This window comes from Canis lupus, chromosome 8 (genome assembly GCF_048164855.1).
Source record: "Canis lupus baileyi chromosome 8, mCanLup2.hap1, whole genome shotgun sequence".
In the NCBI taxonomy this organism is placed as follows: Eukaryota; Metazoa; Chordata; class Mammalia; order Carnivora; family Canidae; genus Canis; species Canis lupus.
Window position 1 is genome coordinate 43,814,067 of NC_132845.1, and position 12,928 is coordinate 43,826,994.

Here is a 12,928-nt window from a genome sequence, read left to right on the forward strand (position 1 = left end):
GCTTCTAGTCAAGGCTACATGGATATCTGAGTGTCCACCCTGAATTGTGGTCAGTGAGAAGGAACGAAGTTTCCACTTTGTCTAAGGGTCAAAAGTGACCCTGAAAGACAAACTGACCCCTTGGAATTCCCTTTGGCATAGAATCACTTTCTAGTCCCTTTTGCAGAAATGGTAATAATGAACAGAGAGGGAAGAGATGAATGTTTTTCCAGTATCCACTATGTCCAAAGCATTATAATAACATTATTATTACTTAATTATTGTTGGTAGTGGTAGTAGTCAGTAACTTGAATAAGGAGTTTGTTAAATCCTGGACACTGTGCTGAGCCTTTTACATAAATTATCTCATAATCATTTCAAGGAATCCAGAGGAACTGAGCATGGTGTTCTTGTGTACCCATCCTCGCAAGGGAGCAGTGGAGGGCAGAGGTCTGCTCTGTAATGTTTGTTCATTTCTGTGATGTCAATCTTCCCGTCATGGCCAGTTTTAAGCTACCAATGATTTAATGACCTGCTCACAAAATTCCTGAGTATGCAACAATCAGCTCCCGTGGCCCAGTGGAAGCCCGTTCTACAACATCACTGCAACATAGGTGGGGAAAGGCAGCTTGCCCAAGATCACTCAGCTACTAAGGGACAGAGCTGAGAGGTCCACCCACGAACACGAACTCCCACCCATCATCACGTGTTCCACCCTATTTTTTTATTGCACTTGGTTTTGTTGGGCTTTACAGATACTGTGTTTTGTACACACTGTGTTTGCAATAACCCTGTGTCGATTGAGTCGGCCAAGGCTATTTTTCCAACAGCATTTGCTCACGTCACATCCCTGTGTCACATTTTGGCAATTCTCACAATATTTCAAACTTTTCCTTACTATTACATTTGTTAGGTTGACCTGTGATCAGTGATTACAACATGCTGAAAACTCAGGTGATCGTTAGAATTTTTTAGCCATAAGGTATCCTTTAATGAAGGTCTGTACAACACATTTAAAAAGCTGGAATGAATAGATTTTCACATCTAAGTTTGCCCTTGGGTGGAAAGCCTCAGAAACAAAGACAATAAATATCCTAAAGAAATCCCTACCTATTTTTGGAATTTTAGGCATTGGCCATCGTGGGTGATATTTTACGGGACAGCCACCTCACTCAGTACCTCAAATCATACCCCAAATGTCCCTGCAGAAGGACTCCCCCACTCCAGACCATTAGGTTAGAAGTTATTCTCTTTTAAGATGTAAAAGTTATTCAGAATCTTGGAAGTGCTTCACGGTAAAGGCAAAGAGTATTCCTAACATACATTCTCCATGAAATACTTCATCTTCTCTCTAGATAATTCCAGAAACCCCCACCAATGCATGTAAGAGTCACTGTTGCCAGAAGCCTGGGATTCTAGGATTTACCCAAAACCCACTCCAAACCCTTGACCTCCTCTGTGACTAAGGACTTGCTCGAAAGAATAATGAAATCCACATAGGTCAGCCTGGCACATGTTAAAACTTGTTCCCAGTGGAAATATCTGTCTCTCTCATTAAATCACAAGTTCCTATAGCCTAGTTAACACATGGTAAATACTGAATGAATGAATGAATGAATGAATGAAAGCTGCAGATTGTTTCTAAGAAAAGGCATAAAAGCAGATCAGAAATTAAACCACCATATTTGCTGGTGTACAAGAAGCAGAAGTATAGAAAAAAAAATCCTAATTTTATTGGGACTTTTTGGCAACAAGGAAGAAAGGACAGAGTACATTTCATCTTTCACGAGTTTAGAGTGATTTTCAATTGAGTTTATAATAAAAACATTATTTTGCTAATGCTAATGAAACCGTTCATAAGGAACCAATAAAACTCCTTTCCACCGCCAAAAACCTAACTGGTATTTTATATGTTTGAACCCTTTCCTACTGCGGACACCCTGGATGAGGAATCATTTTTAGGCATTTGTTTAAATGCATGGAGACTGCCTGCAAATACAGGGCCCAATCTTTAAGGATACTCCAGCCCCGAAACTCTGATTATTTGAGCTTTTTTTTTTTCTTTGACAGTGAACTCTTCCCACAAATGCAAGGCCCACAGCTGGGGTCGGTTTTGCCCGCATTGCTTTGTCTTCCCAGCCTAACCCCAACGGTGAAACCATGGGATCTTCAGCTGAAACACTTACCTCCGACTCCCCACCGCCAGGTCCCCAGGTGCAGCGCTACTGTTATAGACTAGGAGTCCGAAGAGAAGGAGGCAGGGTTTGTTATTGACTAGCCCCCGCCCCTCAGACAGTTCCAGAGGACGGGCCACACATTGCAGGTACTATCAGCAGGTAGCAGGCTGCATGGCTGGCCTGTGAGTTATGGCCACGGTCACCAGATCTCTTTTCTGTAGCATCCTGCATGTGTAGGTGATAAATCTTAGGGACCCGAGGGAGCACAGCTGGCCTTCTCTCCTCTGGCCCATTATTTCTCTCCTACATCATTTAGAAAAGTGCAGGTCTGGACCTTTTTTTTTTTTTTTTGGTTGTTCATGGATGTTTTCTTCAGCTTCATACCACACTTTTCTGCATGTTTAATTTTTACAACACAGCATGTTCTTAGAACCTGACTCACTTAATAGAAGACAAAAAGAATGCATCAAATACTTGCATATGTTCTCTCCACAAATGAGAGTGAGGAAATCCAACCATCTGCAGTTCCTGCTCGCAAAGGTAGCACAGCAAGGAAAGGAGGCAATGTTTTTAAAGAACCTACCACGAGCCCACATCTTATGCTTTGTTCTGCAAAGGCTGAAGCATGCCATGGTGGCCGAGTGCCCCTGTGGTGCAAGTCAGGGGTCTGGGTTCTGATCCCAGCTCCTCCTGCAGCTGAGTATGTTGGGCAAGTGATTTGATTTCTTCAGCTGTCAAATGGGCTTAATACTAATCCCTACTTTACAGGATTACTTTTCGTGAGACATTCACACAACATGCAATTAACCTTAAAAAAAAATAATAAGTAGCCTTAAGTACATTCAGAATGTTGTACAACCATCAATTCTATTTAGCCCCAAAACTTTTTCATCACACTCGATAGGAAAACCCAGACCCATTCAACAGTCACTCCCTGTTTCCTCCCATCCCAGCTTTCCATTTTAATGGATGCACCTGCTCTGGACATGTCACATAAATAGAATCTTACAATATGTGACCATTTGTGTCTAGCTTCTTTCACTTAGCTATGTCATGTTTTCGAGGTTCGTGCGTGTAGCATACATATCAGTACTTTGTTCCTTTTTATGGCTGAGTAATATTTCGTTATATGAAGATACCACATTTTGTTCATCTAGTCATCCATTATGGGTATTTGAAGTTTTCCATCTTTTGGCTATTGTGAACATTTGTGTGTAAGTATTTAGATAGGTCTTTTTGATTCTTTTGGGTTTATACAATCAGTTCTCATTATGTGTTTAGTTATGTTCTATAAAGTTGCAGCAAACACTAAATTAGCAAATACTAAGTCCTTGTTCCAAGAAAAATATATAGATACGTATCACACAGATTATAATCTTAAATCCTAAAAATAGTTTATCCTGGTAGATTCTATTTTCTTTATTTCACAAAGGAGGAGATGAGGTTCAGAAGCACTAAGTGACTTCTCTGACACCGCCCCGCTGACCCCAGGCAACCAGCCCCAGAGCTGGAGGTTCCTTCTCTCCATGGCACCACCCCTCCTGCCAACATCCTCTGGTCATCTCCATTGGAGATCTGAAACAAGAAGGCACAGTGTCAACTTTGTTCAACCTCAGGTGGGAATATACCAGGTAAGCAACTTAAATTTTTGTCACTATGCACCTGTCTGCACATTGTCATGAGTGTGGATTTGCAAATTTGCAAACACAGAATTTGTTACATCCAAAGGATCAAACATACCCAAGAGTGGAATTACTGGATCAGATGGTAATTCTATGTGTAGCTTTCTGAAGAACCACCAAACTGCTTTCCTTAGTGGTTGCACCGTTTAACAAGCCCATAGGATTTTAAAAAATTGTTTATTTAAATTAAATTTAGTTAACATATAGGGCATTATTAGTTTCAGGGGTAGAATTTAGTGATTCATCAGTTGCATACAATGCCCAGTGCTTATTACATAGTGCCCTCCTTAATGCTCATCACCCAATTACCCCATCCCCTACCTGCCCTCCCTTCCAGCAACTCTCAGTTTGCTTCCTAGAGTTAAGACTCTCTTGGGGCACCTGGGTGGCTCAGTCGGTTAAGTGTCTACCTTTGGCTTAGGTCAAAGGTCCCAGGGTCCTGGGATTGAGCCCCGAGTCAGGATCCCTATTCAGCGGGGAGCCTGCTTCTCCCTCCCCCTCTGCCACCCCCTGCCACTTGTGCTCTCTTTCTCTCTCCTCAAAAACATAAATAAAATATTTTTTTAAAGAAAGACTTTCTTATGGTTTGCATCCCTCTATGTATATATATATATATATACATCACACTCTCTCTCTCTCTCTCTATATATATATATATATATATATACACATCACACCTTCTTTCTCCATTCACCTGTTGATGGACACCCGCCTGAAACCCACAGGATTTTTAAGCTCAAATTTCTGTTTATTATAAATGACAGAATGAGGAAAACCTATTGTGCATAAAGATTTGTGTCAGTCAATGATTATTTCCAAAAACTTGATTGAATTGCTGAATCAAAATATCTTTTAATACTTTTATGACATGTCAGTAAGTTAATATTTGTAGGGCACCAAGAACAGGGCTTGGTGAGTGGTGTTATATATTGCTAATTAAATAAAATAAATCATGCCACTGGTGTTACCTGACAAGCACAATTCTTTCCCACTCCCGGGAGAGAAACTCACAGATAATACAATGAGATGGACCCTTGGTGGGGGTCTTATAGGAAAGAGAAATTGGCCAGTCCTCTTCCAAAGCCAAACTGCACTCAGCCAGAGGAACACTTGCAGACTTTTGTTTTCGCATTTGCACATATACACCCGGTGCCCACCCCCTCAACATCTACTCAAGATTTGAATCTATCATCATCTGCTTAAAAATTAGTCATTTTCTTTATAATATATTAATACAGGTTCATTGCCAAAATCTGAGGAAACACAGATAAATGTAGTAAAGATAAAATGACTCACCTATAATCCTACACTCTTGCCTTCTATAACACTTCCTTCCTCTGTTTAATGCAATTAAAATCATAATATGTGTGCGGTTCTGAAGCTGCTCAACATTATATTAGCATGCAATTCGTGTCACTTAAAAGCTTCAAAATCAGATTTCCAAATAAGGCCTAGAGTTTCCTCGTGTGTTTATACTATACCTTAAGTATTCTCCTCTTGCTGAATAGTGTTTCCAAATGTCTGTTATTGTAAATAATACAATAATGAAACTCGTTGGGTGTAATGATTGATGTAAATCAATGATTATTTCCAAAAACCTGATCGAAATGGAGTTGTTGAGTCAAACGTATATGTTGTAATAATGCTTTTATATGGGACCATTTACCCAGAGACTACTTTTCTTTTTCATTTTTCCAAATGCTTCTAGTTTATTTTATCTAGTCTGGACTGGGGTTCTTTGTTATATTCACATTTGATACATGCCTCTTTTTTAAACAACTCTTATTTTGCTTTGCCTTTCTACAGTTACTGGTGGAATTATTCGAGTACTATCTCTCTCCCCCACTGGCATATTAACTTCACAAGGGTGAGAGCTGGATCCATCCATTCCTATGGATTCCAGCATCCAGTAGAGTCTGGCACATAGTAAGTGTCCAGGAGGTACTAGAGACACAAGTGGATACATCACCCTTGAGTTTTTATTAACTTTTACTCCTACTACCAGTGATGAAAATACTATGTTTATCCGTCCCAGCATTTCACTTCCAATACAGCAGGAATTATGATTAGAAAAATAATCTTATTTTAATCACCGAAAATTGAGATCCTGTTATTTTACTTTGCATTTCTTTGATTACTAGACACGAGAAGTTTTCCTATTCTTGTTTATTAATTACCTCTTCTTTGGTAAATATTAATTCACATTCTCCACCCAATTTGTTTTGGTTCCTTACCCAGTTACCTTAACACGAGTTTCCCTCCACATTTACCGAGTAGCTCTATATTGAGCCCCACACTCTTCCTGATGCTTCTATAAAATCCTTCTACTGGATTCCCATGCACAGGGTGCAAACAGAATTTCTCATGCTATGAGCCTAGGAATCCTATATCAGTCCTCTTCTTGTGTCTTACATATGCATGTGGTGTCACCGGGGCGTCTCAAGGAGCACAGCCAGCTGGTGTTCCGTCATCCTTGAATGTCGGACTCTTGGGAGGAACATGGAAGAAGAAAGTTGGAAGGAGCAGGCAACGACTGCCTTCCATGGGGGAGTCTCACACGCTGGTATGACTGGGGCTCGAATCCCAGCTGGCCACTACAAGCCATCAGACTCCCAACGAGGAAGTTAGTCCTTTACTTTCCTCATTTGTAAAATGCAGAATTAGAAGCAGTCATAGGATTAAATGAGATAAGATAATGGAAAGGGGAAGGAAGGAAGGAAGGAAGGAAGGAAGGAAGGAAGGAAGGAAGGAAGGAAGGAAGGAAGGGAGGGAGGGAGGGAGGGAGGGAGGGAGATGGAAGAAAGAGGGAAGGAGAAGGGGAAAGAAAGAATATCCTCCCTCCTATAAGTGTGGTTTCTGTTTGAACACTTTCCAAGGGCTCAGTGAGCATGTTTCCCTGCCTTCCAGGGCAGTCTATAATCCATCACTGTTGTCTTCCTTTGGAAGCCGTTATGAGGAGTTTTAACAGTCTCCGTTCTCTGTTTGCTGGAAGCTGATGGAAGAACTCTCCTTATCTCCAATATTAGAACTTGTAGAAAATCGATACCAGGGTATAACATCCTTCACGATCATACTTGGTAATAAAGCCTAACTAGAAAATGTGCAGAAACTTCACGCATCTGGTGCATTCCGTCCATGTGAAAATCCACCCGGTGTATCCAGGAGTGATGCCCTTCATTGACTGATCAAAGCATAAAGACGAAGGCACTGGGTATCAGCCCTCATTAAAAATGGAAACCCTGTCTCCAACTTCTAACTTGAAAAACTGACCATATAGGAGGAGAAAGTAGAGGATGTGCCTGTAGTTAGTTTTTTTTTTCTTTCCTCTCGCATCTTTAAGAAACACACTCTGAAGACAGTCCTCGTAATGCCAACAGAAGGCCTTGCAGTTCTGAGCCTTTTATAAATGACATTTGTCCAATAGTCTGATTTACTAAGCATGATTGAAAACAACAATCAGGCCACAAGTGATACCCAGGAAACACACACACACACACACACACACACACACACACGTAACAACAAAAGCATTAAGAAACGAGACAGCTTTCCAAGGCTATGAAAACTTATCCAAAAGGAAATATATCACTCAAATATTTACAAAATTGCCAGTGCAATTCAGCCTTCTCAGTAGCAACGATTTTTATGTCCTAAAGAGAGTTTGTATCTAGAGGTAATTGTGTTCTGCAGCAGTTCGTAAGCCTGGGCATTTTCGCTGGCAATTCCAGATTTATAGGAACAGAAAAAATTTCCGTGCATGATATACTGTACAAATTGTATGTAATAACCACAATAAAAAATTTCATTAGGCTTGCTATCACCAACCACCAATTCCCTGGGGAGAATTTATGTGCAAACTTCAGCTCCGTTTACCATCTGGGATATTCTTTGGAGGATGGGTAGCCCCGGGTTCCTCAGAAAAGATAAGGGGGCATATATATATATCCTCTCCTCCTCTTGCCTTTGGGACGAGCATTTTAGAAAAAGAAAGCCTTTGTGTCTGGGGTAGCAGAAGCCTGCACATGCCCTGCCATGGATTTGCTCACATCCCCCACCTATCCCGCGATCACTTTAGCAGCTGTCCCTAAATTTTGCAGTTCTCAAATCTGAGCGCTAAGTCCTGTTGCATATTTTATGCAGCCCATCACTGAGGCGCGGATGCAGATTTCCATAGTTATAGGAGTGGAGGCAGAAATGGGAAAGACAAATTGGGTCATCTTATAGTTTGCAGCTGTGAAATCCATTTCAAAATTGCAGCCTTGCAGACCTGAGAGGCTTCCCTGGACTCGATGGAGATATAATCATGGTGTCGCCAAGGAATAGCATTCAGGCCTGGCAGTGCTTCTGGGCGTGTAGCATATGTCCTCATAAAACGTCCTCTTTATGACCAGAGCTTCTGTGCATATGCTGCAAACAGTGACAACCTGGAGGCTGCCTTTGGTAAGGGACTAGGGAATTGAACATCTCCCCACCGCTCTGCCTCGGCTCCTCGGGCCCCCTCCCCGGCCGTCTCTGGGCTCAGCCTGGGCCCTGCTGAGGGGTGCACGCTGGGGCCCGGCTGCTGCCCTGCCCCTGTGGCCATACGACGGGGCCTGCCCATCTCCAAGCGCGTCCTAGGGTCTCCCTGGTGGCTCCAAGATGGAGCAGGACACAGGAAGGAGGTGGTGAGGACCGGGGCTTTTAGAAAACACTTGGGGGAATCTTCTCCAATGGGTTCTGGGTGGAGAGTCACCTCAATCTACTTTGTTTAGTGTCATACATGAGGTGCCCGTCCCTGCACTTATGACGTTGCACACTGGACCCCATGTCATGATAGAAGATAGGATCGCCACCCCCACCCCAACCCCGCCCCTTTCAAAAATCAGGAATACAAGGTTTGGGAGGCCTTTGGACTCTCCTAAAGATAGCAGAGCATCCACTTTATGCCAGGCATGGTGCTAGGCCTTATGCGTGTAAAGGCAGGCAGGTAGTGCCTCCGAAGCCTAGCGGTTAGAATGATCTAGGGCAGAGGCATTACTAAAATTAGAAATCTACACATGATTATTTATAGCTTCTGTGTGCACAGCACTCTTTCATGCCAGGTACTTTATGGGGAACATTTTGTCCATTTACATTCTTAATCCTCACAAACTCCTCAGAGATGGTTCTCATCTCTGTTTAGCAAATGACCAAGTCAAGACTGGGATGTCGCGGTGGCCTGTCAAAGATCACAGAGCTGGAAATGGGCGAAGCCATGGCTTGAGGATGGACCTCCCCTAGCCCAGCCTATCTTCTTGTGCTACGTGGCACTGCCCTCATCTCCAGGGAATGCCAGGTCTTAGCTTCAACTAGGATGCATAAAAAAGACTCCAAGAACAGTATCTCGTTTTAAGAAGAGCTAAGACGAGTGACCCATTAATCTCTCGATGCCGAACTGAGGAATGCACACAAAATCATAGAGCGAAGTTTCTGGCATCAAGTGGTCTAGGTTCCAATCTGAGCCCTGCTGCGTGACATTAAGCAAGTTGCTTAACCTCTCTGGATGATATTTCCTGGCTGTCTAATGGAGCTAGTGAAAGTATCCAAGACTGTTGTGTGTGTTAAATATACATTTTTAACAAAGCGAAGCAGAGTGAATGACATTTTTCATCAAAAAGTTACTAATTTTAAATGATCAAGACTTCTACAAAGGAGATAAGTATATAAAGATTTAGCCTAAACAAAAATATGGGTTTCCACTGGAGCCCTGAAATATGATGTCTGAGGGAGGAGAAACAGAGGCAAGTGTAGCTTTCCCTAAAGGTCAACCAAATATAGGGTTGGTTTACAGGGGTCTGAGCTCAGTGTGTAGGAGAAGACTTTTGAAAAGCAGGATCCGGTTCAGTTGGGCAACTTAGCACCTACTAGGGTGCAAGAATCAGCATCTGACTATGAAGAAAATATAAGTGAAGTGAGATACTGTCCCCCTCTGCATTGAGTAGAGCTGACATTCATGGAGGGAGGACAGACTCACCCCAGAGTCACCAGAGCCCACGGCAGCATGAGCACAGCCATGAGGAAGTCCACGTTGTACCTGGAGAATGGCTGGGGTGCAATACCAGGTGACACAGGAGACAGAGGCAGGGAAGCAGGGGGAAGGGTGTGGCCCACATGTAAAGCTGGAAATACATGTTGGGCCCCAAACCAGAAAGGCCCTGAAGGCCATGCTGACAGGTTTTAGCTAAGCTTCACTCTCCAGCTAAACACGGTTGAAATGCCAAGGTGCTTCATTCAGCATGTTTAAGAAAAATATTAGTTAAGATTTTTCTATTGCAAATGACAAGAAACTTAGCACGCACGCACACAAAAAATTTTTTAAGAAAGTTGCTGATACATATCACCAGAAAGCAAGAATGTTCTGACTCAGAATGCTTAAATAATATCATCACAAACTTGTCTCTGTCCATATTTTAGCTCTTGCTTCTCTAGGTAGGCTTTATCCTCAGAGGGGCTTGTCCCAAGTGGCAGCAAAAATGGCCACCAGTACCTCTAGGCTTATGTTCTATCTGCTTAATTAATCCCCTTGTGTAAAGAGAGAGCTTCTTTCTCAACTAGGGACTGAATCTCATTTCCCTGGCTTGCATCATTTGCCTGTTTGTGAACCAATGATTGAGGAGAGGATGATGGAATATTTTGTTTGGCTCGGATGGGGTTAAGCAATCACCTCCGAAGTAGGAAAGGAGAGGTAGTCCATTCCACCACTCACTGTTCCCCCAACCATGTAGAAAGGAAGGAGAGTGGGGCTTGGTTCTATAAAAGAGGAATAAATGAAAGGAAGTGTATTGGTCGGATAGGATGGGTTATACCACAGTAACAAGCATCTCCGAACCTCAGTAGCTCAAAATACCCCGTTTATTGCTCATCACACATGTTGGGGGTTGGGGGTGAGAGACTCTGCTCTACATCATCCTCACTTAAGCTAAAGCCCACGGCATCTCCAAAACTCCAAGATTGCTGAGCTAGGAAAAAAATGCGTGTGGTGAATTTCACACTGGCTGGTAAAAGCTTCTACTTGGCAGCCACTTATATTACTCACATTTTTTTTTTTCCCAAAGCAAATTACATGACCACACCTAACTTCAGGGGGTGGGAAGGTGCACTCTACCGTGATCCTAGAACGGAGACATACTGGAAATATTTTGATGAAAAGTTCCCAAAGGTAACACAGGCAGATAAAGACAACATAAGTCCACTGTAAGAAGACAACTGGTTGCAGTAATGTATCAACACAGCATCATACTTCTGGAAAGAATTATGGTGTGTCTGTGTACATGATTGTGTGTGTGAGAGATAGAGACATAGTGATGAGCCCATATATTCAAGCTCATGCTGATTTGAATCATTCCTCATCAAGCTAATACTGCCCTTGACAGTATGAGTTTATTGACAACGTAGAAATTCATCGGGTTATTAGAAATTTTTGACAACCTCTATTTCAGAGACACAGGAATGTCGTGGCAATGATTCATTATGAGGCAATTAACCAGAAGTTTCTCTCTCCAAAATAACAAAAGTGTGTTTCTCTCCCTTTAAAAATAAAAACAAAGAAAAAAATTTTAAATAAATAAATAAATAAATAAATAAATAAATAAATAAATAAATAGAATCATTTGACATTTTGTCTGTTTCAGAAAATGTCTACTCTCTCCATCCAAAACTATTTGAACTCAAGGAGTCTCTACCGTCCTTATCCAGCCAACCATCATAAAAGAAGGGAGTGGAATGCTCACTTGGAAGATTTTGAAGTTCAACCACATGATAAATTTTAATGGTAAATAAGAACACTTGGCCCTTCATCTGCTGATGACTCAGAAGTATGTATTATTTAAATATTGGTATTAAATTTGGAACTAATACTCATCTCTGCTCAGCCCACTGGTGGCATGTAGTTAAGAAGTGGTATGGAAAGGTATACAAGTCAAGTTTTCCTCATGTTGGTGGAAGTGTGCTGTCAGCGTCCTCACTGCTTCCCGTTGGGTCCAGTGTTAGTAGCCGTCGAGACCCTCACTGTTTTGTCAGAGGGCCCACCTTGCTGTCCATCAAGGCAGACACTGCTTCCGCTTCCTCCAGAATTCCACGTCAAGTTTTAGCAGGACCCAGTGAGGAAAATTACAAGGTAGCATCCCATCCTTAGCACTCTCTACTGTCATTTCTTGGAAATTGTCCTAATAAATATAGAGATCTGTAACACCCATGGGGACCATGGGACCCTGACGCTGGGCTATACTCAATCCACCCAACCAGAAGCATGTGGTCCTGAGACTACCCTGGACCTACTTCTGGTCAACACAGAGAAGCCTGCCCCATTGGAAGGAAGCCACATTCCCCATTACTCCACAGCACAGGGCGCATGTGCTCCAATTTGTCTGATGCCCCAATCCCTGACATCAGAGTTACCTTCCAGTGTAGGACTCTGACCTCCAACCCTGTTGACCTGTGACGCATCTCCTGAGAGCCTAGCCCCTTGACACATTCAAAGTCCCCAAAAGGCATTTACTCTCTCCTTGCCAGTGAATGAATGAATGAACGAATGATTGTAGAAGGAATGCCAGAGTGAGGAGGTACAAGGGATTGAGTGCTTGTCCCGTGTGGAGGAGTAAGTAGGCAGTGGCTCCAGGGCACCAGATTCAAAATTCCATGAACATTCCAGCTTCATCTTTCTGTTGTGTTCACTCCCATCCTGCTTTCTTCCATTTCACCTGTGATTCCTCAACTTGCTTTCTGAAGGCTCCAGCCTCCTGGCTGGTCCTCTGAGCCCTACTGAGGAGAGCCAGGCTCAGCAGAGGCTGGACCCCTCCCAGGCTAGTGGCTGTACACTGCCCCTCTCTGGCACCAGGCAGCACTACAGCCTTTCTCCAAAATGCAGGTCCTGTTTTATTTATTTATTTATTTATTTATTTTTTTATTGGTGTTCAATTTACTAACATACAGAATAACCCCCAGTGCCCGTCACCCATTCACTCCCACCCCCCGCCCTCCTCCCCTTCCAACACCCCTAGTTCGTTTCCCAGAGTTAGCAGTCTTTACGTTCTGTCTCCCTTTCTGATATTTCCCACACATTTCTTCCCCCTT